The 24981-nt window shown below is 44.2% G+C and overlaps 2 long non-coding RNA genes across 2 annotated transcripts; one reads left to right on the top strand and one right to left on the bottom strand.

Moving 5' to 3' along the window:
- The first annotated feature begins 220 nt into the window (after positions 1–220).
- Positions 221–24981, top strand: LOC123280236 (uncharacterized). The gene is made up of 4 exons (XR_011497496.1): positions 221–341; positions 15299–15407; positions 16970–17428; positions 24492–24981. It is a non-coding gene; the product is annotated as an uncharacterized lncRNA (long non-coding RNA).
- Positions 5887–17512, bottom strand: LOC123280235 (uncharacterized). The gene is made up of 3 exons (XR_011497497.1): positions 17353–17512; positions 13955–14083; positions 5887–13495 (listed from the first exon to the last, which is right to left on the bottom strand). It is a non-coding gene; the product is annotated as an uncharacterized lncRNA (long non-coding RNA).

Genomic DNA, 24981 nt, shown 5'->3' with positions numbered 1-24981 from the left:
ATAATAATAACAAGGATAATGATGATAGTTAACATAATCAAGTGCTTGAACTGTGCTGTATGTGCTGTTGATTTCTTAGCTGGTTCTCAGCTCCATACTTACTCTTCTATTTTCTCCTCTGTATCCAGGGTTTGGAAACATGAAAACTACATTTCCCAGACTCCCTTGCCAGCTTTGGTTATGTTGTGTCATTGGGAAGCGCTCACAGAATCTTGGGAAATGGGAACAGGGGAGAAGTCATTATGTCACGATTTTAACTAATTAATTAATTGTCTGGTCCAGGTGGCAACAGCAGCAGCTGCAGAAATGAAAGGTGACTGCAGACTGCTGTAACACGGCTGGTGAGTGACAGCACCCGTGGGTTTGTTGGGCTCCTGCAGCCTCAGCAAGGGCACAGGCTCCTGGCTTCCTCATCATGGCAGTATCAGTGTCTGCAGCAGTAGGGACAGCAGCGGCACTCAGCAGCCTTGTGAGACAGAGCTGGTGAGCTGTGGGTAATCCCACCTCCCCTTTTGCCCTTCCTGTTCTGGAGGATAGGGTCTTGCTGCAGTTGCTGAGCTCTGTCTGGGAAATATCGCCTTCCTGGTTCTGCTCCAACAGCCCTTCCAGAACATTTGTAACCAATCTCTGGTACTAAATCTCCCTGCTGTGCTTTATGTGGATCCTCTCATTGTATTCTCATAGAAACCTATGAGATGTGAGCCATTAGAACTACAGAGCTATTTTACGGATGAGGAAACTGAGGCTGAGAGACACTAAGTGACTTGCCCAAGGTCACACAGCAAGATGGTGGCAGAGCAGGGAGATAAGCCAGGTCTGTGTAATCCCTAAATCCACATATTTAACTCTGCCCGCGAGAGCAACTCTGCCTCCCATCGGATTATCTCATGGAGGTCATGTGGGTGCTCAGTGATGGGGTCTTCCTCTCCTGTGCGGGGTGGGACTGATGTCAGTGGGCCCACTTCTTTAGAATGCTCTTCCTCCAGGACTCTTGTTTTCTTGCCACTTGACCCGAGCCTCATGATACGTCACTTCCTCCATTGACTTTATAGGGGCTGGTTTATCTTTTGTCAGCAGGGGTAGCTAAGGGCATGGTGCTGTTGGCAAGAGAAGCAAGGAGGTTACCTCGAGTGAGGGTTTGAGGGGAGAGCAGGGGGTGGGATGAACAGGCCCAGGGTTAACACACAGCAGGCCAGGCCCCCCTGTCAGGACAACGTAGAGGCGACTAGCTTCTAGCTGTAGGTGGAGATGCACTAGAGGGCTGAGGATTGAAGGACTCAGTTCCCGTAGATGGCTTAGAATGGTGCCTGGCTTACCTTAAGCACTCAACCAGTGTTAGCTTAAGAAAAGGTCACAAGGCGTGAGGTGCTGCAGGAGGTACCAAGGCAAACAAGAGCCAGTCAGCTCGGGGGATGTTCACCCAGAAGGAGCTGAGCTGCGGGCACATCCGAACTGGGACGGAAGAGCTATGAAGCCAGCACAGGCATGCTGGGGGTAGTGGGGGTCAGGGGGGTCCTGGGGAACAGAAGGGGCCAGCCAGACTCTGGGCTTTAAGCAGGTTCTTATAAAGGGGTGAGATATGAAGATGTGGCCATGGGGGCGGGAAGCACCTTCCCCAGGCAAAGAAACTGTCTCAGAGGTATTGTCCAGTGAAAGTCTAAACTCTCAGGGGAATTTTTATGAAGCTCCCCATCTCCCTTCTAAATGTCTGAGAGCAGCTTCTGTGGACCCCCAGTGCCTTCAGGTGTTGCTCAGAGTTGAAGCCTCCTCCATAAGAGGTAAATTCTAGGAGAAATTTCACCTTTTGCACATCCTTTCCAATCCTTCTCCATCTTTCCTCAAGCACTGCTCACCTCCCCCAGGACTCAGTCACTACAGTGGCTCAGCAGGGACAGAATCCTCTCCCTCCCATCAATGCCATCTGTCCCCTAGCCTATTTCCTCAGGCCCCTGCTGTTGGACCAGGCGGCTCTCTTGATGAATTCACTTGAAGTAAGTTGTGAATGGCTTGTTAGAACTTAAAATGTTCCCCTCCCAAAGAACATTTGTATTTTAACACTGACCGTCAGCACTTCATTCAAAGCGGTGAGTAATGTGGAATTTCAAATGACATGACATAGAACTTACATCAGTTAAGAATGCATCTGGCTGTAACAGGAAGCCATACAACAGTGGCTTAAACAGGGAAAGGTGTTTATTTGTTCCAGGAGTACGTACACACACACACACACATGTTGATTTGTCTGTCCAGGGCTTGTATGGCAGCTCTGTAATGTCAGCACAGGCCAAGGCTCCTTCTCTATTTGGGCTTCAGCCCCGCAGTTGCAAGATGGCTGCGGCTCCTTCAGGCATCACAGCCAGGAAGGAGCAAAAGGGAAAAGCCGAAGACGAAGGGGCACTGAGGCAAAGGGGCCACCTTTCCAGGGACTCTGCCTACATCCCACTGGCCAGAACTGAGTCACGTGGCCAGCCCCCAGCTGCAAGGGAGGCTGGGAAGTGAGCCTTTAGTTCTTATTTATTTTGCATAGTTGAGGAGAGTGACGCTCAAAACCAAAATCCAGGTTCTTTTAGCCAGCAGAAAAGGAGAATGGATGGGGAGTTGTCTGTCACAAAATGGGCACAAGCAGGGGCTGGAGAGAGTGTGGAGGACACTTCGTCCCACCCTCTTTGTCTATGGGAGAAGGCGCAGAGTGAAGTGCGGAGAGGCGAAGGGGTAGAGCTGAGCAAAACCAGACCAAGCACCCAGGTCTCCGACCCCCGCCTGCCAGCTGCACACCTCATCGCTCTATTTCTTATCTCCTAGAGTTCAGGGATGTGCTTTAAAGCGAGGTGGAAAATGCCACCCTTTCCATCACTGCCCCCACTCTACCCATCGCATAAAGTGTCCCCCTGCTTCCCTCTGGCACAGTTAGCCTGGCTTCTTTTTTCACTTTTTTTTCTTTTCCATTTTTAAGCATACAATTCAGTGCCATTAAGTATATCGACAACGTTGTGCAACCATTGCCATGATCCCAGCCTTTATTTTTCCTTGCTAATCTAATGTTCTGTTTTTCAGATGTGAGGTTCAGAGATGGGGATTTGAAATAAGGGCAATGAAATTTTAATTCATTCAAATATACAAAGTACTTTTACTTTTCAAAGTGGCTAACGGCTTAGAAACACATGTATTTTCTGCCTGGAAACATGTGGTTTCTTATCTGGATTATTTATCCCCTCCAATAAATGTTGCTGCATGTAACTCTCTTACGCAGAGAGCCAGCATCAGGGCTATGAGCTGCTCCATCTTTTATTCAAGGGCGTCAATATCAATCCTCTTGTGTTTGTACTCAGATTCTACAAATAAATTATGTCCTTTGAATGTTCCTGGGGCCATTTTGTGACTTTGGACAGATGAACGTTCCTCTGGATTCCTAATCCCTACGAATTGGGCCATAACCAGGAACAACAAGGAGACAGTCAGGGAAGGTGAAGGCGGCCCCCAGCCCACAAACAACCTCCCATTCTTGGAAAAATTCCCACCGAGTCGCACAGGCAGAAAATTGAATCCCATAACTTCAGTAGACTTGCAACTCTAGAGAGACAACTGGTGCAATTTCCATCTCTTGAAACATTTAAAATGTGTCTGATCAAAGGAGGAGAAAATTAACCACCGTGTAGGAAGCTGGCAGGGGGACGGACAAGATGACCTAATTTGCCTTTCCCATTACTAATTTCAGTAGGAGTCGTCTCTGGGAATTCCACACTGAAATTCCAAGGCAAGCGCACCTCGATGGGATCCTGATGGCTGTGAGAATGACAATCAGTTCTTGTGATTTTCGAAGCCTCTGCTGTGGCATCCTTTGGGATTTCAAAGGAACTAAATTCTTCTCAGATAGATACATTGGGCCCCATTCTTATCTACATAATAACTATGGAGAAATTGTCCCTTTGGGTTTCAAAGGATGTGAGTTTGGTCTATCAAAGTTGGGGCTAAGCAATGAATTCATTACTTGCTGAAATAAAAATCAACACAAACATGTCTTTGCCTTAAGAAAAAAAAAAAACCATACCACTTAGTTGCTTTACCAACCTCTGGATTCAATTAATTTTTAACATGGAAGTAAAGTTCCCTTTTATTTTTTTTTCCTTTCAAGCCAGACATTTATTTTTAACAGGGGATGAAATCATTTGAGAACAAAACGGGACATCTGTTACTTTATATCTGTTTATTTTAAGTACTTAAATCTGAGTTTGATTTCACACAATTTTGACATTGTTGCTTCATTAATAATCCTTACGTAATTGCGACCTCGGAGTGCGCCTTGCGATTGCAGCATTCACTTCTCATTAGCGCAGAGTCGGATAGGAAAGCCAGAGTCACCCTGGGATGGAGAGGCTTCTAGGTTCAAAGCTGGTCTGAATGCTGAGCTCGGCAACAGCAGGAAACCACCTCAAAAAGTGCAAGGAGAAGGCCTCTAATGGGGCTCAACGTGAGTGATGGCCTGAAGTCTGCTGTTAACATCTGCATAGTCCCATTCTGCAGGAGCTGTTGGATGGGAAACCTAGAGGCAGCTGTGGTTGCAAGAGCAATAAAAGACTGCGTGTGAAACACGTACAATTAACTCATACACACGTGTGCAGAACAGTGTGTTGGAGCAGAGGTACTATCCATCCACCAGGTCGGCCAACCCGCTTTTCAAGGTCACCCGAACACTGGGGGAGCAACGGGAAGGCAGTTGCAGAGTGATGGGCAGAGATAGGATGTGTGAGGGCTTCACAAAGAGGCGGCTCTGGAGACACAGGGGGCTGGAAGAAGGGGTGGCCTGGTACCTGTGGCTGAGAATCAAGATGTGGAGCTCAGAGATGGAGATTTGAAAGAAGGGCAGTGGAATTTTTAATTTGTGCATTCATTTATAGACCAAATATTTAATGAGCTCTATGCCAAACACTGGATATACATTAGCAAATAGGTGGTCCTTCCCCTTCTGTAGGCTAACAGAGCAGCCTGCTATGACAGAGAAGGACTGAGGGGCCTATTTGAGATTTAGGGTGCCATAGAAGGATACTCAGAGAGGTAACAGGTAAGTTGAGACATGAGGATGCGAAGAAGCTGCATGTGGGAAGACAAAGGGAGAGAGAATTCAAGCCAGAGGAAAGAAAATAAAGGACAGCACAGAAGGGGAAGGAGATTGGCTTGTTGGAGGAATGGAAAGGAGGCCAGTGTGGCTGGAGTGCAGTGAGACAGAGAGTGGAGAAGAGGAGGAGAGAGAAGATGGAAAAGGAGGCAGGGATCACGCCTGGTCTGGCAGGCTAGGGGGAGGTATTTGGACTTAACTGTATGCACAAGGGCAGTTACTGATAGTTTTAAGCTGGCGGGTGATGTGATTTGGTTTATGCTTTAAAAAGATCATGCTGGCTATGCAGGGAATGCATCACAAGGGGAAGGAGCTGAAGCCGGGAGATTAATTTCATAGGCTCTTGTCATGGTCCAGATAAAGGCGGCAGTGGAGGTGTGGGGAGGGGGTGGATTGGGGCAATCTTTAGGGTCAGGTCAGCAGGGAATGCTGACGGATTGGATGTGGGGAGCGAAGGAAGAGGAGGGATGAGGACCATCCTGAAGGTTTCTGGCTCCAGCATCTGGGTGAATGGTGGTGCTATTTACCATGATGGGAAGGTGGGGCGGGACTGGGACAAGGACACCAGGTTGTTGGGGTAGGGTTGGGGTGGGCAATCAAGTATTCCATTTGGGGCATGCTTGCCTTCAGACGTCAAATTGGCATTTGAATATTTGAGTCTGGAGTTCCTAAGAGAGGTCTGGCTTGGAGATATAAATTTGAAGTTGTTGACAAGTGATGATTTTTAAACCAAGACAATGATTGATCTTAGATTTTGAATTAAAGTGGGTAAGTGTTGTGCTGGTTAGAGGTTCTCCAGGGAAGAGACAAAGGTGCCATATTTACTTCACAATATTTTTTGGAATATTTTAAAGTAAATTACAGACGCGATATTTCACCCCTAAGTTTTTTAGTCTTCGAAAAATCAGGACATCTTCCTACTTAAGCACAATCCCAGGAAATGACATTTATGGTTGTCAACTCAGTGCCAGGCTCTTGCCCCAGGCCCAGCACTGTCCACTTATATTTTTCTTTTCCTTTTTCTTTTCATTATTTTTTTTGTGTGGAAGATTAGCCCTGAGCTAACATCTGCTGCCAATCCTCCTATTTTTGCTGAGGAAGAGTTGCCTTAACATCTGTGCCCATCTTCCTCTGCTTTATATGTGGGACGCCTGTCACAGCATGGCTTGACAAGCGGTGCGTAGGTCCACACTCGGGATCCGAACCGGCTGCTGAAGTGGAACATGTGAATTTAAGTGCTGTGCCACTGGGCCAGCCCGTATATTTTTCTTTTAACCTTTACCTGAATAAAATGAAAAAGATGTGATTGGCCCATTCTGTCAATGAGGACACTATAGCTCAGAGAAGTTTCGTGAATTATCCCAAATTAGATAGCTAGGGACTCTGGAGCCGGGATCCAAACTCAAGTCAGACTGACTCTAAAGCTTTCCCTCTATGCCTCCTTAGCTGTAGACAGAGGCCTAGAAACCCTCTTCATGGAAGGCACAGGATTCTTCTGTCCCTCTGAAGCCTACCCTTGACTTGACCTCTTTTTCTTAGAGAATTATCCTCTATGATTCCCATTCTTTGCTGAGGTCCGAGGACTATGCTCTCTTTCCGCCAGGCTGCAGTGGACCCTTCCCTGAAGGCATTGGGGTCCAGGAGGAATCTGGCTGCAGCCTATCAACCCAATTATCATAGGTTTGAAAAGCCAACTTTCAAGCAGTCCTTGGCTGCCCGCACCATGCCAGGGATGGGGACAACAGCCTTTCCCTGGAGTTTGGCAAGTGAGTGGTGATAGAATAAGGGGTCCTGATGGTAGTGACAGGATGAAGCAGGGTACATTACCATTTTACCTTCTGTGGTCATATCAATGCGTCATGCTCCCAGGGCTGCCCTCCTGAGGAAAGCTTAGGGTTGTGCTCCCGGGGACCCTGCCCCAGCTTCCTGAAAGCCATGACTGGGAAAGTGATGGGGTGACAGCAGTTGACTCAGTACACTGCCTCTTCTACTCTCCCCAGGAAGGGTGTTCCTGGCTCACTCCCACCATCATCCTTCTTGTGGATGTACGTGGAGAGGCCTCTTTCACTCTAAGGAGGTATCTGTACAACCAGTGCACCCAGGGAGGGCTCCCCAGCACTCTCCAGGCCCTTCGCCTGCTTTAGTTTTCTTTATACCACTTCTCATTATCTGTTGTAAGTGCATTTGCTTATTATCTATCTCTCTGCTAGAATTTAAGCTTCCTAAAAGCAGAACCTTTACCAGTTTGCCTCACGATTCATCCCCAGCACCTGCAAGAGTGCCTGGCACATTGTAGGCACTTCACATATTTGTTGAATTAATAATTGAATCAGTCAATCAATTATATAGAGTCACAAATATCTAAATATTAACTGAGTTCAAAAATAGTCCAAAAGAGACTTCTGTCCACTCCCCTACAACAAAGCTCCAAACACTTTCTCCTCCCATAAATCTCAACAACAAAAAGAAAAGAAGAAAGAAAAAAAGAAGAAAGGAGAGAAGGAAGGAAGGAAGGAAAGAAGGGAGGGAGGAAGGAAGGGAAGGAGGAAGGATGGGAGGGAGGGAGGAAGGATGGGAGGGAGGGGAGAGTGAATACAGAGAACATGGGAGCACACTAGAGGGAGCCCCATTCAGAGCACAGCAGAGACCCCAAGCTGGCTTCTAACCTCGGGTGGGGCAGGAGAAGGTTGCATTCCTCTAAAGCCAGAAATCTAAAGGAACTGGAGCTTTCGACCATCAGCTTATTCCAGGCTGGCTTAGAGGTCTGGGGAGGACATTCAGGTGCTCTGAAATACAGTGATAATCAAGAGAAAGAGGGAGTCTTAAATTGAGGATGGAGAGCAATAGACTCAGGTTAATGGAAGCACTAGCAATATTAAATGAAATTGCGCTACCACTTCTTCATAAGACGGCACTGGGGAGCCTGCTCTTTGCATAAGCAGGGAGGGTCCTGGGATTTAGCGGGAGGGCGGAGGAGTTGGGGAATCAGTCATGCAGCAACCATTACCAGTCCAGGGGAGCCCAGCTCACAGCCCCTCGGCGCACCTGCCGCATATTTACTCAGGCCCACGCAGGAGCCAGGCAAATTTGGGCAGGATTTCAAGGGAGCCTGGAGCTAGGGGAGCCTGCGTTAGTCCAATTAAATGAAGCAGTATCAGGTGGAAAGTAATTCTGAGTATTCACCATTATAGGGAATTTTGTGTTTAAGCCCCTCTGTGGACCTTCTTTTAATGAAGAACTGAACTGCGGGGTCTGGAGGTGGGCAGGAGGAATTGCTCCAACTCACAGAGCTGAATCTCTCCCCGAGGAAGGCAGACAAGGGCCTGTGAGGTTTCAGAAGGGCTGCATCTTCCGGCTCCCGTAGGAACTCCCACCTGGGCCCCGGGATACCTCTGTGGATGTGTCACTTCCGTTGTGTAAAGATAACGGGGAGACCCCACCAGGGCTGGGGGTGCTAAGAAACTGTTTCTGAATGATCGTAGGTGGATCCAGCGCACTGAAATCTTTGGGGGGGGGGTCTTCTTTCTACTTCCTGCCTTTCTTTCTTTCTTCCCCTGAGCTGGTCTTCCGAGGCAGCGGAAGCGGCAAGAGTGAAGATAAGCTAATAGGGTTGCAGAGAATCAAGAGTCTTACATAACTCTGTTAGGGAAAACAAGCCCACCAGGGTGGGTAGTAAACCAAAGAGGCGGAGGGTGCAGTTCGTGAGTTCAAATACCACAGAGAGGATGAGCTGCTTTCCGACTGTTGAAGGTACTGATTGGAGAAATCTATCAGGAGACATCACAGAGGACTTACAGTGAACCAGGCCCTGTGCACATCTGGGGGCCAGGCGGGTTGGGGACAATATAGAAAAGCACAAAACAGGGTTTGGGCCCTCACATGCCTCTTGATCACAGTGCCCTGAAGATACTTGTAGAACTAAACAGACAAAGCATAAACGTGTGAAATGAACTAACCATGCATAATTTAACCCCACAAACAGCGCAGGCCCTAATTCTTCCTTGCCTGCCAGTGTCCTCTGGGTCTATTTGAGAATCCTCTCCTGCTCACCACTCCTATGACTGTCCAGCAGTGGCCACCAAGGGTCGGGCAGGGAGAGCAGAACCTCCCAGGTACAGGTGTGTGGTTGGTCAGCTTTTTTTCACCATGCACCGGCGATTCTAAAAAATGCCAGCGACAAAATACGCCTCTTCCTGTCCCCCCCAAAGTTTATGTTGGTCTAAGTTAAACCATGTTGCAGTTACCGTTGAGTTTTATATACAAATATTAGTACATTTTTGTTGCTTATCATTTAATAAAGATTGTATTCTGTATGGAAGTTAATTCAGAAATTCTCAGCCATCTGGTCTCCGATACAGGCAGACACGGGTTCATGTTCCTTCTGGGAGTAAATTCTTGCAGTTAGGGATCCCTTGAGTTCACACTGGGCGCAGTTTACGTCTTTAACTCCTGTGATAGAACATAGCCCTGCATTGAAACAATAGATGAAAAGAAACCCAGCGATAGTTTGCGATTGTAAGGATGAAGCAACAAGACTTGTCACATCAATTCTGTTATTTTATGTGACCTCTTTTTTGTCTTTGTTTTAAAACTTCAAGACAGTAAAATGGAGTGCAAACTGTGAGATGTAATATTTTTCTTTAATCCATGTAAATTTTAGTGCACACATGAGATATTTTGCTGACTTGGAAGATCTTTAAAGTTGAGATTTCCTCTTTTTAAATGGCTAGTTATTAGTTTTAAAACGAAACAACAAAAATAATTATGGTTGAAAACTACATGCTGATTCCTAGAAATTAATGCTGTGGCATGAGGAGGGGGTGTTAAATAATGCTCTGCTTTGGCAGGTCAAACACACCACGGATGCCTGTGCTTCCCAGAGATTCTAGAACTCGTCCTGCAAGGATTAAGGCCTGAACTCATGACCTGTCTGTTGCTTGGGTGGGTAGAATTACCTCATTTTTATACATCAAGGCAATTCAGGTCCCTCCATAATCCCATCTGTCTTCTACCTTCCTCCTCTCTGGTCCTCAATGTTAGCCACTCAGAACCCCTCATAGGGCCCCTATTTCGTATTCTCACAAGAAGAATTTTGGAAAGCAGAGTTGACTATTTTTTTCTTTTCTTTTAAGCCTGCTACTTGTTTTACCCTATTTCTACTTCCAGATTTCTTTTTGGCCCTGCCTTAGTTCTTTAATATCTACAAAGGGAGAATACCCAGGAAAGGGTGGGTTGGAAAGAATACAGATTGGTAGATGTGAGGGAACCGCTCTCCCCACCCCCAATTAGAAAACTGATCAAAACAATTGCTTAAGAAGTCCACTTAATAAAGGACTGAAAAATATGAATCACGATCAGGGGATTTATCAGAAGTATTAAAAGAAGACATGTGGGACCAATTTCCCAAATAGGAAAGCATTATTTCCCTGGAAATAATCCAGGGAAAACATAGAACTGGGAATTTCAATATTTTGCAAGAAAATGGAACAAATCTTGAGAGAAAGCCTCAGTGAGCAAGAAAACAGGACGATGAGAAGTTAACATAGCGTGTTTATGAAAAACTGAGCTTGCCAAACAAACTGGATCTCTTCTGACATTTCAGCTGCGGGATTAGCAAATGAGGTGGCTTCAGTGCACTTCATGTGTCTTCATTTTTGTGATGGATTTAATATGAAGACTAGAAAAAGCTTAGTGGTAGTGGGAATTGGAGAGTGACTAAAAGACACACAAGCAGGTGGCACTGCCTCAGACCCAGACAGGAAGTTTCCAGCAAAGTGCCAAGAGGATCTCTCTCTGGCCAGGGTGGTTTCATTGATGTTCTGGAAAGGAAATTAAACAGCATGTTACTGGATGGAGGAGTCTAGGTTTAAGAGCTATCTGATATGGAGTGATAGAGACTGGAGAGGATTAGCAGAGTCTGTGATCAGCGTGAGCCACTCTCTGTGCACCTAGCAGCTGAGAGCATGAACTGGACCGGAGCTGACATGGAGAAGTAGAGTTGCATGACTGAGGGAGCAACTCCTCAGAGCCCAGCTGGCGGGCTGCCACCCTTTGGCATTGACAAAGAGAAGAGTGTGTTCAGAAGAGACTCCCAGGGCAGAAGAGTCTGGCAAAAAGCTGGAGATTGTTAAACCAGAAAAAGAGAAGCCTCGGGGATAACACGAGTGCCTTCCTCATATGTCTATAGGGATGATTTGCAAAAAAGGGGCTGTTGTGGGTTGAATTGTGTTGTGGGTTGTTCATATGTTGAAAATTCATATGTTGAAGTCCCAACACTCCATTACCTCTGAATATGACCCTATTTAGAAATAAGATCATTGCAGATTTAATTAGTTAAGACGAGGTCATACTGGAGTACGATGGGTCCCTAAACCAATATGACTGGTGTCCTTATAAAAAGAGGAATTTTGGAGACAGACATGCACACAAGTAGAATGCCAGGCGAAGATCTAAAGCCAAGGAATGCCAATGATTGTCAATGAACCATCAGGAGCTGAGAGAGATCAACGGAAAAATCCCCTCTCACAGCCCTCAGAAGGAGCCAACCTTGCTGACTCTTTGATTTTGGACTTCCAGTCTCCAGAAATGTGAGACAATAAATTTCTGTTGTTTACACCACCCAGTTTGTGGTGCTTTGTCATGGCAGCCCCAGGAAACAAAGACAGGGGCTGAAGTCATTCGGTTAGACATGGCTCTTGCTGGTGAGTGGCTGGGTGGGTCAAGAAGGCAGAGTCCACAAAGGCAGTGGAAGAAAGACCTTTCTAACAATTCAACTGCCCAATAGTGGGCTGAGCTGCCTTTGGCATAGTGTGCTTTCTAGCACTGAGGATGTTTCAAGTGGAGACTGGATGACCACCTGCTTGGGATATACTAGAGAAAATTCCTGCCTTGGGACCAAGATGGGGATGGGTCACCTCCAAGATTTCCTTCAATTATAAGGCTTATTGATTCTAACTATGAAAGTGTTCAATGACAACAAAAAGCTAACTTCAAATTTTAAAATTGGGAATTGTTCTGTTCTTAAAAAGGACATAATGTAAAGAAGCAGAAAAAAAGAACCAGTAAAATATAATTCCACACAAGAAAAAGTGCGAATATTAATGAGGGAGACATTTCAAGAACCCACTAGCCAGGAAGTCCATGAAGAACAGTAATGTCAAAAACAAAGGGACGTTGAATTATATTAAAGACATTTACATAATGTAGCTACAAGCCAGTGTGGTGTGATACAAACATTATCTGTAGGGGTTAAAAGAGTGGAATTTCAAGTAAGGTAGCTTCCTGTCATGAAACCTAAGAGCTTTGTGGCCTTGGCCTATGTGGTTAACTTCTCTGAGCAGGAGTTTCCTCACCTGCAGCATGGGACAACATCGCCTGGCTCCCAGTGTCAGAAGGATGACGGGAGATAATTGATGAAAAGTGCGGGGCACATAGTAAGAATTCAAGAAGGGATGACTATTCTTCTTATGAAATTATTGTCCCCAGAGCCAAAACGGAAGGCTGTTTACACACACACATACAAAGAGAGAGAGAAACAGGGATGACAGAAATCAAAGTTTTAAACAAAAGTCAAAGAAAAAAAAGAGGAAATTTTTTGTTAGATTCTATGACCTGAACAATGATCTTTCCTATTAAATGCAGAAGTTCCACTTACAGATATTATACCCAAGTTAAGTTCTTGGGAATCATGGTCTGCTACCTCATTCCACGTACTCTTGAGTGGGATGGTGGACAAGCGTTAATGGGTGAACAGGTCATTTGAAAGCACTGAAGGCTGGCCCATGTCTGAGACTTTGGTCTGATGTGTGGCCTCGGATAAACTTCTCTCATTCTTGGTTTTCTCATCTGTAAAACGGAGCTCAGCAGGTTGATGGGATGACCAGATGGGACCAGACTTGGTTAAAGTGTTAGACAAAGGGGGGTGTAAACGTTGAGCATGTCAGCGCTGCATCCTCATAGCTTTGGGATGGCGATTGTAGGCACTTACTCTGCCCCCAAGTGAAAATGTCCTAAATACCAGGGGAAGCAAGGGGCTATTTATCCTGATGGAGCCAGTCAAAAGAGGAGTAATGTGTGAAATTAAGGTAGATGAGGCTTTAAGGAAAGGAAAAACTTCTGTTCAGCAGGATCTTTTAGATAATGAAGCTGTCTCTAAGGAAACTTTGAAGAACCTGGAAGTGGAAGGAACACTAAAATAGGCAGCAGATCTGCCTACTGAAACACGAGTGATTCAGAGGTTCAATCTCCTCTTCGTCCTCGTAGCTTCTCCATCCTCGTTTACCTTTATGCTTTTTCCAAGTATGTTTCTTAATCTGAATTGCTCCTTATGTGAGGTTCCGATGCATTCCTGGAGTCATTTAAATTGGTCCATGTTTGTAGCATCTGGTGATAGAATCGTGTCTTATAAAGGCACCTGCCATCTCTCTCCTTGGCCCACCCTCACTGCCTCCCGTCACCCCACTCCAAGTTTGCAGCAGGCCCTCACAGCCTGGCTGACTCTTCCGCCTCAGTGTCAGCCTCCTCATTAGGCATGCTCTGGAGCTGGCTGGTGTCAGAGCTGGCCGATGCATCAGAATGCAGGGCATGCCTCAGGCTCCTAGGAAGCTGCACATTTCGCATGAAATATGAAGGCAACAGCCAGCCCAGGGGAGACCCAGGGTGAATTTAGTGGAATAGCAGCAAAGGTGGCTATTGGGGGAGGGGTGCTCTGCAGGGTCAAGGAGAGGATGTGGGCACCCATCACATATTTTTAAGGACACCATTTTGCAGGGGGTGATACAGGGAGGGGACACCTGGTTTATACATCTTCTTGGCTGCTCCCGACAGACACTCCCCGGTTACCTTCTTTCTGCATATGCTCACGGTAGATCCGTGATTATGGTGATGTGCCCTTTTGAGATAGGCAGCCAGCTCTGGCTCTGTCTCCTGCTGTGCTCATCACCGATTCTTGAGTTTCCCTTTTGGGACAACCTGAAATCATAAGAGCAGTCCATGTGGATTTCGGAGCACCTGACAGTAAGAAGCATAATAAAAGTAATGATTGTCCAGCAGGCTCTGGGGATGCTTGTCGCATAGCACCATGGGCCTGCAGAGGTTAAGCATGCTTAGCAAGTGGTGGCCTCAGATGGCTCTGTGGCCTGACATGAAAACCTGCCTTTAACTTTCTCCAAATTCTCCCAGTTTCCAACCAAGCCTCCTTGCTGGGGTTCTAGGCAGCCATTCTGAGATGAGGGGAAAACCATTCATCTCCATCTTAAGAATTAACACCTGCCATGTGTGTTGGACACATTATAGTGTAATTTGCTTGGACATCTCCGTTAGAACACGTACCCACTAGAGTGTGGTGGGTTTATGTGGAGATCCATGCCCTGGCCGCTCTGTCCAGGAAGCAGAGATGTTGTCTTATTGGTTGTTCTATATCCAGGGAATGGCACTTAGTAGATATTCAATAAGTACTGAATAAATTCTATTTGGTGCGACCTCCCTCCCACCCGTCACACATCCAAGTCATTAAGAAACACGAGTCTACTGGTCTCTCCAAATGCAGAAAGTTTGAGAAGCCATTTTTTCTCCCCTAAACTAAAACCACAGTGCCCAATATGGTGCACTCAAACAGGGCACAGGTTGATTCCATTTCATACCGTCAGTTACAGAGCATCCCACCTTTTTTTGATCAGAGAGCAAAAAATTATTTTTATATATATATGTATATTCCCCTGTTAAAAACATAAAAGTATATATATATTTCCCCTTAAAATGTATATGTACATATTTTCCCCTTAAAAGTAATTCTTGGGTTTTTAAGGTCTCCATGGGCTCCTCGGCAGTAATTGACAAGTCAGTAGGAGCTGCGTGATTCTTTTTTCTGGAAACCTCCTGGAGTCAGGAGAAGAAGGGCAGATGCCCAGAGCTGCAGGGTCATCCTGCCTGCCCCTACCTGTGATGGACACCATCTGCTTTCCTTGGGAAAGTTTTCTGCAACAAATTCCAAAGCCATCATTTCTCCTTAGGACCCAAGCCATTTCTGGCTGGCAGGACTGCCTGCTGCACACCTCCCGGAGGCGCCATTCCCCTTGAGGCTGCCCTGATGGTTGGAACATGGAGAGTCAACACATAAGCTTGTCTTATATGTGGGAACCTTCAGCACATCTAATCGTATTTGGTGACTTTCTGTTAATCTTGCAGAGGAATTGGCTTCCTTGTGAAGTGAGAGGACTGTCCTTCTGTTTGGTTCCTGAAGGAGAGCAGCAGGAGGCAGCAGGATTTGACTAAAATGCTGGACTCTCACATGACTGTAAGCTCCCTGGGGGCAGGGCATATCTGTCCTACTGCACTGCTGGGTCCCCAGGGGCTGGAACAGTGCCGAGGACAGGGTAGGCACTCCACAGGTATCTTGATTGACTACCGCAAAGAAAGTACAGTGTCTCAGTCTCTAGCCAGTGATAGGTTCAGGGCTGGTCAATGAGAATCCGCCCTGGCTTTGATATACAGATAGCGAGAGAGAGAGAGAGAGAGAGAGAGAGAGAGAGAGAGAGGAAGAGAGAGAGAGAGAGAGAAGTTCTCTTTCTTAGGGGCTGCTAAGTTGGGAGCAGGATGCTAATCACAAAGAGGAGAGAATGAGGCTATCAGACAAGATGAAGAGACGGTGAGAGAGAGAGAGAGAGAGAGAGATCAAATGAGCTAGCCCTAACAATGTAATGTGACTGTATCTTCAGCCCCAGCTGAAGATCTAACCCAGAACGTCTTAGTTATATGAACCAATAAATTTCTTATTTATTTATTTGCTTAAAGTAATATTAGAAGAGGGTTTCCGTCACTTAAAACCCAAAGTGGTCTGACTAATACACTTGTTTCATACAATCTCTTTCTTCTTTCAAAGCTTTTCATTTGCTCCATGCTGACAGCTGACTCTCTCCGTAGATTTTATGCATATGGATCTTCTAAACGTCTGTTTTCACACAGCGGTCATCTTGCCATCCCTTTTGCTCATTTAAGCAGAACTGTGTTCAAGCCACGCACTCAGGGCAGATGCATCCTTCCCATACAAAGGATCTAGACAGAGAATTCTTCAAATTCCCTGGATAACAGACTTAACAGTTCCCAGTGGTGACAGATCCTCACATCCTCAGAACACACAGCATCCCCTCAACAGCTCACACGAACTCTGCAGTGGACCTCAGCTAGGGCACCCTGCTCTGTGCTCAGCTCTGCTGGGACAGCACTCAATAGTTTGTAGTTTGCTTCACAGGAATGAAGTTTGTCTCCCCAGTTAGACAGGAAACGTGCAGTTGTCAGAGAACAAAGGAGAGAAGAAGAAAGATGTTCGGTGAACATCTCCCATGTGACAGACACTGTCCAGGGCACTGCACATCCCTGTGAGATAAATGACTTCCTCGTCTATAGTCGCGGACCCAGGCTCAGAGTGGTTCAGCAGCCACTTGCCCACAGGCTGAGCTGGTAAGCAACAGAGCAGGTCTGTCTGATCTGGGCGTCCATGCTTTTGCTCCCTCCTCTCAGTGGCCTCTGAGGCCGTATTTTGATAGGCTCAGTCCAGACCACTCAGCACTGTGCTGCCACACTGTCAAGTCCAACAGTGACAGCACCATGTTTATCGCCATTTAATACTAACCTAATGAGGAGGGAATGTTATAGACCACCCCCTCCATAGTGTGAGAGAATTGCGTGACATGGAGATGCACAGAAACAAGAGAAGTCTGGAGTCCAATTTCCTTCCTCTGTGGCCCACCCAGCCTCTAGGGTAGAGAGCACAGCCTAGGAAGGCGTTCTGTTCCCGAACAGGCAGGGGTGCCTCTGGCTGGGCGTCAGCCACTGACCCACCTCGTTTTTGTTCTGCAGGTGTTGGAAAGAGGATGCAGCCATCCCCAACCCACAACAGGGAAGGGTGGAAAGTGCTGCACTGTGCAAGGGCGAGTGTACACGTGTGTATGTGTGGTCCTTGGAGCGAGGGCCAGGCAAGGACCTGTCTGCAAAACAACATTAAGAAACTGAAACATTTTCCACTGAGAAACAGAATTACTGCCCGTGGAATTCTTACCCAGCCTGAGAAGCTAGCAGCAGCCCCTCCTTTTCATTAGTTAAACAAAGAAGGTTATTTTTCAAATGAAAATTTTCAGTGTGGAAAACAATCTAATTCCCGGGGCTTTTCAAGAAGCAAGATTCTCAGTGCTCGAATCAGCCTGTCTATGTGGACATGCAGCTGCAAAGGGCGGTGCAGGTACCTTGATGAAATGAAAGGCAGGCCTGGCCAGCGGGGCACCCAGGACTCAGCTTCAGGCCTCTGTGAAACAATCCCAGGTAGGAAGGCCAACAGAAGGAATGAACGATGGCTTGGAAGATTTGACTGTCTGCTAGGGAAAAAATAGGTGTAAATAAAAATATTTTCTGTATGTCCATTAAATGACCCTCTTTCTTCCTCCAAGTCAATGAACTCCCTCTGGCCGGAAAATAAGCTGCAAACTCAAACCCTGCTTGGTTCAACAGGGCTTGTTCAGCTTTATTGAACTCGTAGCCTTCAGATTTCTCTCAAGCACAAACTGGCTTCCATTCGGGTACCCTTGGGGTAACATCATGTCTTTCTCTTGAGCTGTTCTCGTCATGAAAGCTCCTGGGTACTTGCATTGTTTCACGGCAGGGAAGAACATGGAGGCAGACTGCCGGGTTCAAACACCAGCTCCATCACTTAAAAGCTGTGTGCACTTACTCTTTCTGGGCCTCAGCTTGCCCATCTGCAAAGTGGACTAGCAGTGGTACCAATCTCATAGAGTTATCATGAAGATTAAACGAGAACACGTTTAGAATGCACCTTAGTAGTTTCTGGACACGAGAAGAACTCACTAAAATTGTGGCCATTCTTATGAACTTAAAGGGACAGGACAGGTGGTCATAGGCCTAAGCTTTTTAAATTAATAAATATCATTCTTTGAGGTTCCTACTTTTCCCATCTCACTTGTGGAGAGCACATTGTTTAAAAACATAAAAGCAGGCAGAAAATAGGCTCTCTTCAAATCAGAGCTTCCTTCTCTAATCAGTCCGTGAACATTTCGGGGAGCGCTCTATTTAACTTGGCTGGCCCCTGGTTTTGCCGTGAGTAATATGTTGGGCTTCATTTCAAACTCCACACAGCCAAGATCACTGGATACTTGAGCTTCCCCAAGCTGAGTTGATACAGCTGCTCTGCCCCTGGTCACTGGTGAGTTGTCCCTGTGGATTCTAAAGGGCCTTAACACTGACAGGTCAAGGTGCATGAGCCAGCCACAATGCTCAGGGACAAGGGCTTCCACAGAGAAGGGGCTCAAGTGAGACAAGGCCCAGGAGATCTGAGAAGCACTAATGGGGAGTGAGAGAAGGCTGAGACAGGAGGAGCATGGCCAGAGGTTGCGGAGAGAGAGGGCTTGATGCATGGCTGTGGGGAGAGCAGCGTTGCTCGGAGCATCCTTGCTCCTATGAAAGGAGTACCGAAGGTGAGAGGAAACCATCCTGATCATGAAGTTTCCACAGAGACAAAAGAAGGGAGCCAACACTCTCCATGTCCGGATTTCTGGGACCAGTTAGATTAGATGATGGATACTTGCTTTAAAAGGATTGAGTGGGGCTTTCTTTTAAACACAGACTTCATTTCAAATGGAACTGAATGAACTAAATTTAATTTAGACATTTTTTCCCCAGGAACTTAGCTCTGGCATGAAACATGGCTTGCCTGCAGCCACTTGAGAACACATTCTGTGAGACGACAATGCTGATGGACAAATAGAGCAGAGTGTTAATTGTGAGGCTGGCCTAACCTCGATGACGGGCGGGCTGGTAAACAGATTGAAGAAGCTAATGACTATTTAGTGCTTTCTTTCCAGGCTGGCAAATGTCTCTTTGGCTTCTGAGGTAGCAACACCCTTACCTTAAAAGGTTCGGATTGATGAACTATTAAACTATGGGCCTATTAAAGCCCCTTCCCAAGTCTGTAGGGAAACCCAAGCATTTCAAAAGTGAGAGATAATGAAGATGTTCTAGAAGCAATATGATTATGAGTATACATTATAAATGATAATTACAATTAATCATATTAGCCGTCACAGTCTCCCAACATTATCACTTAACACTGGTAGATTCATCTTCCCCATGTGCTTTTGAAGACAAATTTGCCTCAAAGTCCAAATTTTCCCCTTTGATCTCTATGTCCTGAAGATAGGCATATGATGGGGAGTGAGGTTTGGGTATTATATGAAGGTGGGGAGTTGTGATGTTCTGTAAGTTCTAGAACTTTGGAACCTACACGGCCCCCAAATGAGGCACTCGTGCAGTTTGTCTGGTTATTTCGATACTGTCACCAGTCCATTTACATGCCATCCATGGTAAAGCATTCTTGACCCCTCCCTGCTATCTAAATCAGCCTCCTTCTTTTATTCTCTCTCATAACCTCTTCTTTTGCCCCAAGCACTAATCATGGTTTTTAACTATTTCTTTATATTTATTTGATATTTAGCTCCTCCACTAGATGTAAGCTCAATAGGACCGGGGTCATGTGTTGTTCATGGAGGCTGGCATGTGGAAGGAGCCAGTAAATAACTGCTGAATGAAAGAGTGAGTTTTACAGCTGGGAAAAGCATGTCCGTGGGAAGAAACTCTACCTTCTCTTCCTGTTGACACCAAACACTCACGATCTCCTTCAATACCGCAAAGCTTGAAAGTGATTTCCCACCTGCCAACTCCCGTAGCTTTCTGGGTCCTCATCACTTGGCAGCTCTGGAGGCTGATAGAATGAACTCTCCCTGACTGGAAACCCTGCTTCCTTGGCTCCCATGGCTCCATACTCATCCCTCTTCTGTGCCCACTGACTCCTTTCTCCTCTTACTCCTTATGGGGAGGGAGCTACCCAATGGTTCTGGACTCAGCCTGATGATCTCCCGGTGCTGCTCCCGCCCTTAGCTCATTCAGTCTTGGCTTCAGACTTCAGCTTCACGCTGGTACCTCTGAAGTCTACATTTCTTGTACTGAAGTGCTCTTTCTCCTGCCTGTCTTTTCTTCTGGAAACATCATCACCATCCTCCCAATCACCTGGCTGGAAAACTTGGAGTCTTTTCTCAACATTGTTCCTCATGTTTACCAAATATTCAAGATAACAAAATATTGAAAATATTCGCTGTCTTCTCATTGCCCATGACTCAAGTCTCTTGATAATCCAGAACTTCCAAGCTTTCAGACACCCCACTCTTCCCAATTCTCTGCTATACTTTATCCAAATGACTATTTCCAATTTTCCCTTTAGCCAACAATGCCTTTTCTCCCATTTACACTGCCCAAATTCTACCTTTCAAGGCTTATCTCAATACTTCCCATTTTATGTCTCTCTTGAATGTTCCAATCAATTATGATTTCCCCTTCTTTAAACCACCAAATTACTATGTACTTTCAGTTGGCATTCTCTTAATTCTTTATTGTAGAATGGGTTTCTCTGAATTTGTCTGTATCCTTTAGAGAAATACTAATAAAAAAATTCCTGGAAAGACTAAACTAGATAAAAATAGAGTTGGCATAAATTACCAATACACATCCTATAGACATTAAAAGATATTAAGAGGATACTATGAATAATTTTATATTAGTGAATTTGAAAATGTAGGTGAAATGGACAAATTTCTAGAAAAATGCAAAAAAGACTGATATGAGAAGAAATAGATAATTTGAATATTCATATATGTATTAAAGAAATTGAATCCATCATTTAGAATTTCCCTAAAGGAAATCTTGAGGCCCAGTTAGAGTGGAAAATTCTTCCAAATATCTGAGGAAAATATAGTATGACTGTTACACAAATTCTTCCAGGGAATACAACAAAGAGGAGAGACACTTTACTAATCATTTTATGAGACCAGCATAACCTTGATACTGAAACATGTCAAAAGACATTACAGGAGAGGAACATAGATATAAAACTCCTATGCAAAATATTAGCAAATCAAATCTAGACATATATTAAGAGGATTAAATATCACAATAAAGTGAAGTTTATTCTAGAAATGCAAGGTTGGCTTAACACTTAAAAAGCAATCAATAAATTTACCACAGTTACAGAATACAGAAGAAAAACTATATGATCATCTCAATAAATGAATAAAAAGCATTTAATACCACTTAGTACTTGTTCATGATTAAAATGATAACTCTGGGCCAGCCCCGTGGCCAAGTGGTTAAGTTTGTGTGCATTGGTGGCCCAGGTTTTCACCAGTTCAGATCCTGGGTGCGGACATGGCACCTCTTATCAGATCAGGCTGAGATGGCGTCCCACATAGCACAACCAGAGGCACTTACAATTAGGATATACAACCATGTACTGGGGGGCTTTGAGGAGAAATAGAAAAAGAAGATTGGCAACAGATGTTAGCTCAGGTGCTAATCTCTAAAAAAATAAAATAAAATAAAATAAGATAAAAAGATAACTCTCATCAAACTAGAACTTAGAAGGAAACTCCTTAATTTGTAGAGGGTATGTCTAATAAACCTATACTTAGTCAGCTTCTGCCTGAGATAAGGAACAAGACAAAGGTCTTCACTCTCACCACATCCGTCCAACACTGTACTGAAGGTTCTAGCCAGAGTAATTAGACAAGAAAAAGAAATTTTAAAACATTAGGATTAGAAAATACATAAATCTCATGTTATTTGTGGACATGATTGTATACATAGAATCTACAGGTGAATTATTAGAATGAGTAAGTAAATTTATCAAGACTAATCAATTTAAGATTGACATAGAAAAATCAATTATATTTTTGCATACTTACAGTAAATATTAGAAAATAATATTTTTAATTAAATTCCATTTACAATAGCATTTTAAAAATCAAGTAACTTCATAGGAACAAATTTAGCAAAATAAGCTCCTGACTTATGCATAAAAAATGCAAAACATTACAGAGAATAGTTTTTAAAGATTTAAATAAATAAAAGGATGTACCACGTAAATTGGATTGGAAGACTCAATCTTGTAAAATTATTAATTCGCTCCAAATTGGTATATTGCTCCAGTGCAATATCAGACAAAATCTCAGCAGGTTTTCTCTCTTCCTTTCTTTCTTTTTTTCTTGTGAAAATTGACAAGCTAATTCTAAAATTTACATGGAAATGCAAAGGGTAAAAAAATAGTCTGGCCAAAATTGAAGAAGAAAGTTGAAGGACTTGCACTACCAAATATCAAAACTTATTATAAAGCAACAGTGATCAAGACAGAGTGAAACTGGTGTAAATAGGGACAAATAGACCCATGGAAGGGAATTGAGATTCCAGAAACAGAGCAGTATATAAGTCACCTGATTTACAACAAAGGCATCATTACAATACAGTGTGTGAAGAATTGTTCTTTTAGTAAAGGGCTGTGCTAATTGGATTTCCAAAAGGGAAAAAAATTTACCCCCTATCTCACACCATATACATAAATCAATTACAGATGGGTCATAGACTAAAGTGTAAAAAGTTAAACAATAAAGCTTCTAGAATGTAACGCATAAGAATGTCTTTATCACCTCGGTGATGGTGTATACCTCAGTGTAGGTATATTTAAACAAGATGTAAAATTCACTAGCCATAAAACAACAGATTGATAAATTGTTCTTATTAAAATTAAGAAGTTCTTCTTAGGAAAAAAAAGAGAAGAAAAGAAAAAGTACAACCATACAATTAAGAGAATTAAAGGGCAAGTCATAGAGTAGGAGAGGATATTTCCAAAAATACATCAGAGAAAGGACTTGTATCTAGAATATTTAAAGATTTCTTATGCAACAACAAGACATACAGTATGTTAAAAATGAAAAAAGAATTGAACAGTTACTTCACAAACACATCTAACGATAACAAATTTATGAAAAGATGCAAAGTTAGGCATGCAAAATTAAAATCCACTAAATGTGTAAAATTTAAGATAAATTGACAGTGCTGAGTATTGGTGTGGACGTGAAGCAACAGGAACTCTCACATTCTGTCAGCTGGACTGTCAACAGGTACAACTGCTTAGAATAATTGTTTTTGCAGTAGCTACTAAAGCTAAACATAAGCATACCCTAGACCCAACCATTCTCTCAGACGTATACCCACAGAAATGTGTACACAAGTGCCTCAAACGATATGCATAAGAATATTCTTAGCAGTGCTATTTTCTACTAGCCAAAGGCTCGAAACAACACAAGTGTCTCTCAAAAGAGGAATGGTATAGATAATGGTATATTCATACAATGGGGTACTATATAGCAATGAAAATGAACGAACTACCACTACACGCCACAACATGGATAAAAATCATAAATATAATGTGGAATGAAAGAAGATATAAAAAAGAAATTTAAAAAGTTGCGTGACTCCTTGTGACCTTCAAAAACAAGCACAACTAACTAATCAATGCTGAAGGATATCTGAAGAGAGGTCACATTGGAGAGTGGGGGTAAAGATGGTAGCTTTGGGGTAATGGTAATGTTCCATGGGCAGATCTGAATGGTGGTCACATGGGTGTGTCTACTCAGAGATATCCATCAAACTGTGCACTAATGATGGGTGTATAAGTTATACTTCAAATGACAAAGCTTATAAAGCAACAATAGCAAAAAACTCGGACTGGAGGATCCATGTAAATACATTTGAGTCCTAGCACTTATCCTGTGCAGATTGCTTTATGTCCTTGTAGTTCTGGTGCTGTCTCCACTCAGAGTTTCCATTGCTTCTGTCTGTGGACATGGTTCTATCACTTTTCTCTATTCCGCCCTTTGCTCTCAATCTGAACTTGAGATAGCGATCTTGCTCCTTGGTCTAGGTATTCTGCCCTAGGAGCTGATTTCTCATCCTCAACTTCTGTTTCAATATTTCACTAACAATGCCTCATATCAGGCTAGTTCTATTTCTTCTATAAATTTTGTTAATGACCTTGATTTAAATTTATTGTTTAAAAGTTCACACCTTTCTCATTTAATTTTTCCCTGTTCTTGCCTAATGATGTGTATGTTCTTGTTATCTATAATTTCATAATTACTATTAGATTATTTGCTTGGCCACCATTTCCCCCCTTAAACCCACAACTTTTTACAAAAGGCTTTATCTCTACCTTTTCATCCAGTGGGGTGAAGTTGGGGGTGTGTGAAAGAGGAGAAGCTCTTTTTTGTTCTTTACCCTCCAGCTCCAGCGGTAAAGACCTGGAGGTGATCTGACATGCAATAGGAAAGGGAAAAAAAGGAAGATTCAAAAATGATAACTAAAATAAGTGCTTCCCAGCTACCCAAAATGGTTTAACAGATTCCTTTCCTTATGGATTTAGCTAAGAAGCCGTCTGACCCGAGTCCATTTATGGAACTCTTTGGCCTCGCTTTTATTTTTTCTTTTTCAGAATAAATCCTCTAGTCTTCCATTGGAAACACTGAAGAAACAAGGACGACTGTATTTTTTAATCCAGAGGAAGGTTTTGGCCAGGAATTTTTCAAACACTGGAATAAATTTTTAATTTGGACTTTGATATCCAGACAAGCCCAGCTCATGTTCTCTTGGGTCTCCTTCCCAAAGACCAGACTTCAAACAGACCCGGCTTGCTGTCTTAGCAGAGGCAGCAGAGGAGCGCCACGCCAGCCATGGCAGCAGCAGTCAACAGAAAGCCTGCACAGTCGGCCTGTCTGGGCTGGACCCCCGTTTGCTCCCTCGCGCTGGAAGCCAACACATCCTATTCTGTGGACCTGAAGCAAGGTTTCTCAGAAGACAGTGAATGAGCCCGTCATCCCCAGGAAAATTCTGGGGACTCTTACACTTCTATCTGAGGCCCTGCCTGGAGCATTCTCAGTAACACAGGATTCACATCTTGAAGGGAAACAGGCAAATAAATGCTA

The sequence above is a fragment of the Equus asinus genome, chromosome 23, assembly GCF_041296235.1.
Source record: "Equus asinus isolate D_3611 breed Donkey chromosome 23, EquAss-T2T_v2, whole genome shotgun sequence".
NCBI classification, from domain to species: Eukaryota; Metazoa; Chordata; class Mammalia; order Perissodactyla; family Equidae; genus Equus; species Equus asinus.
Note: the sequence above shows the minus strand (reverse complement) of the source record. Positions and strands in the feature narration are given on the sequence as shown.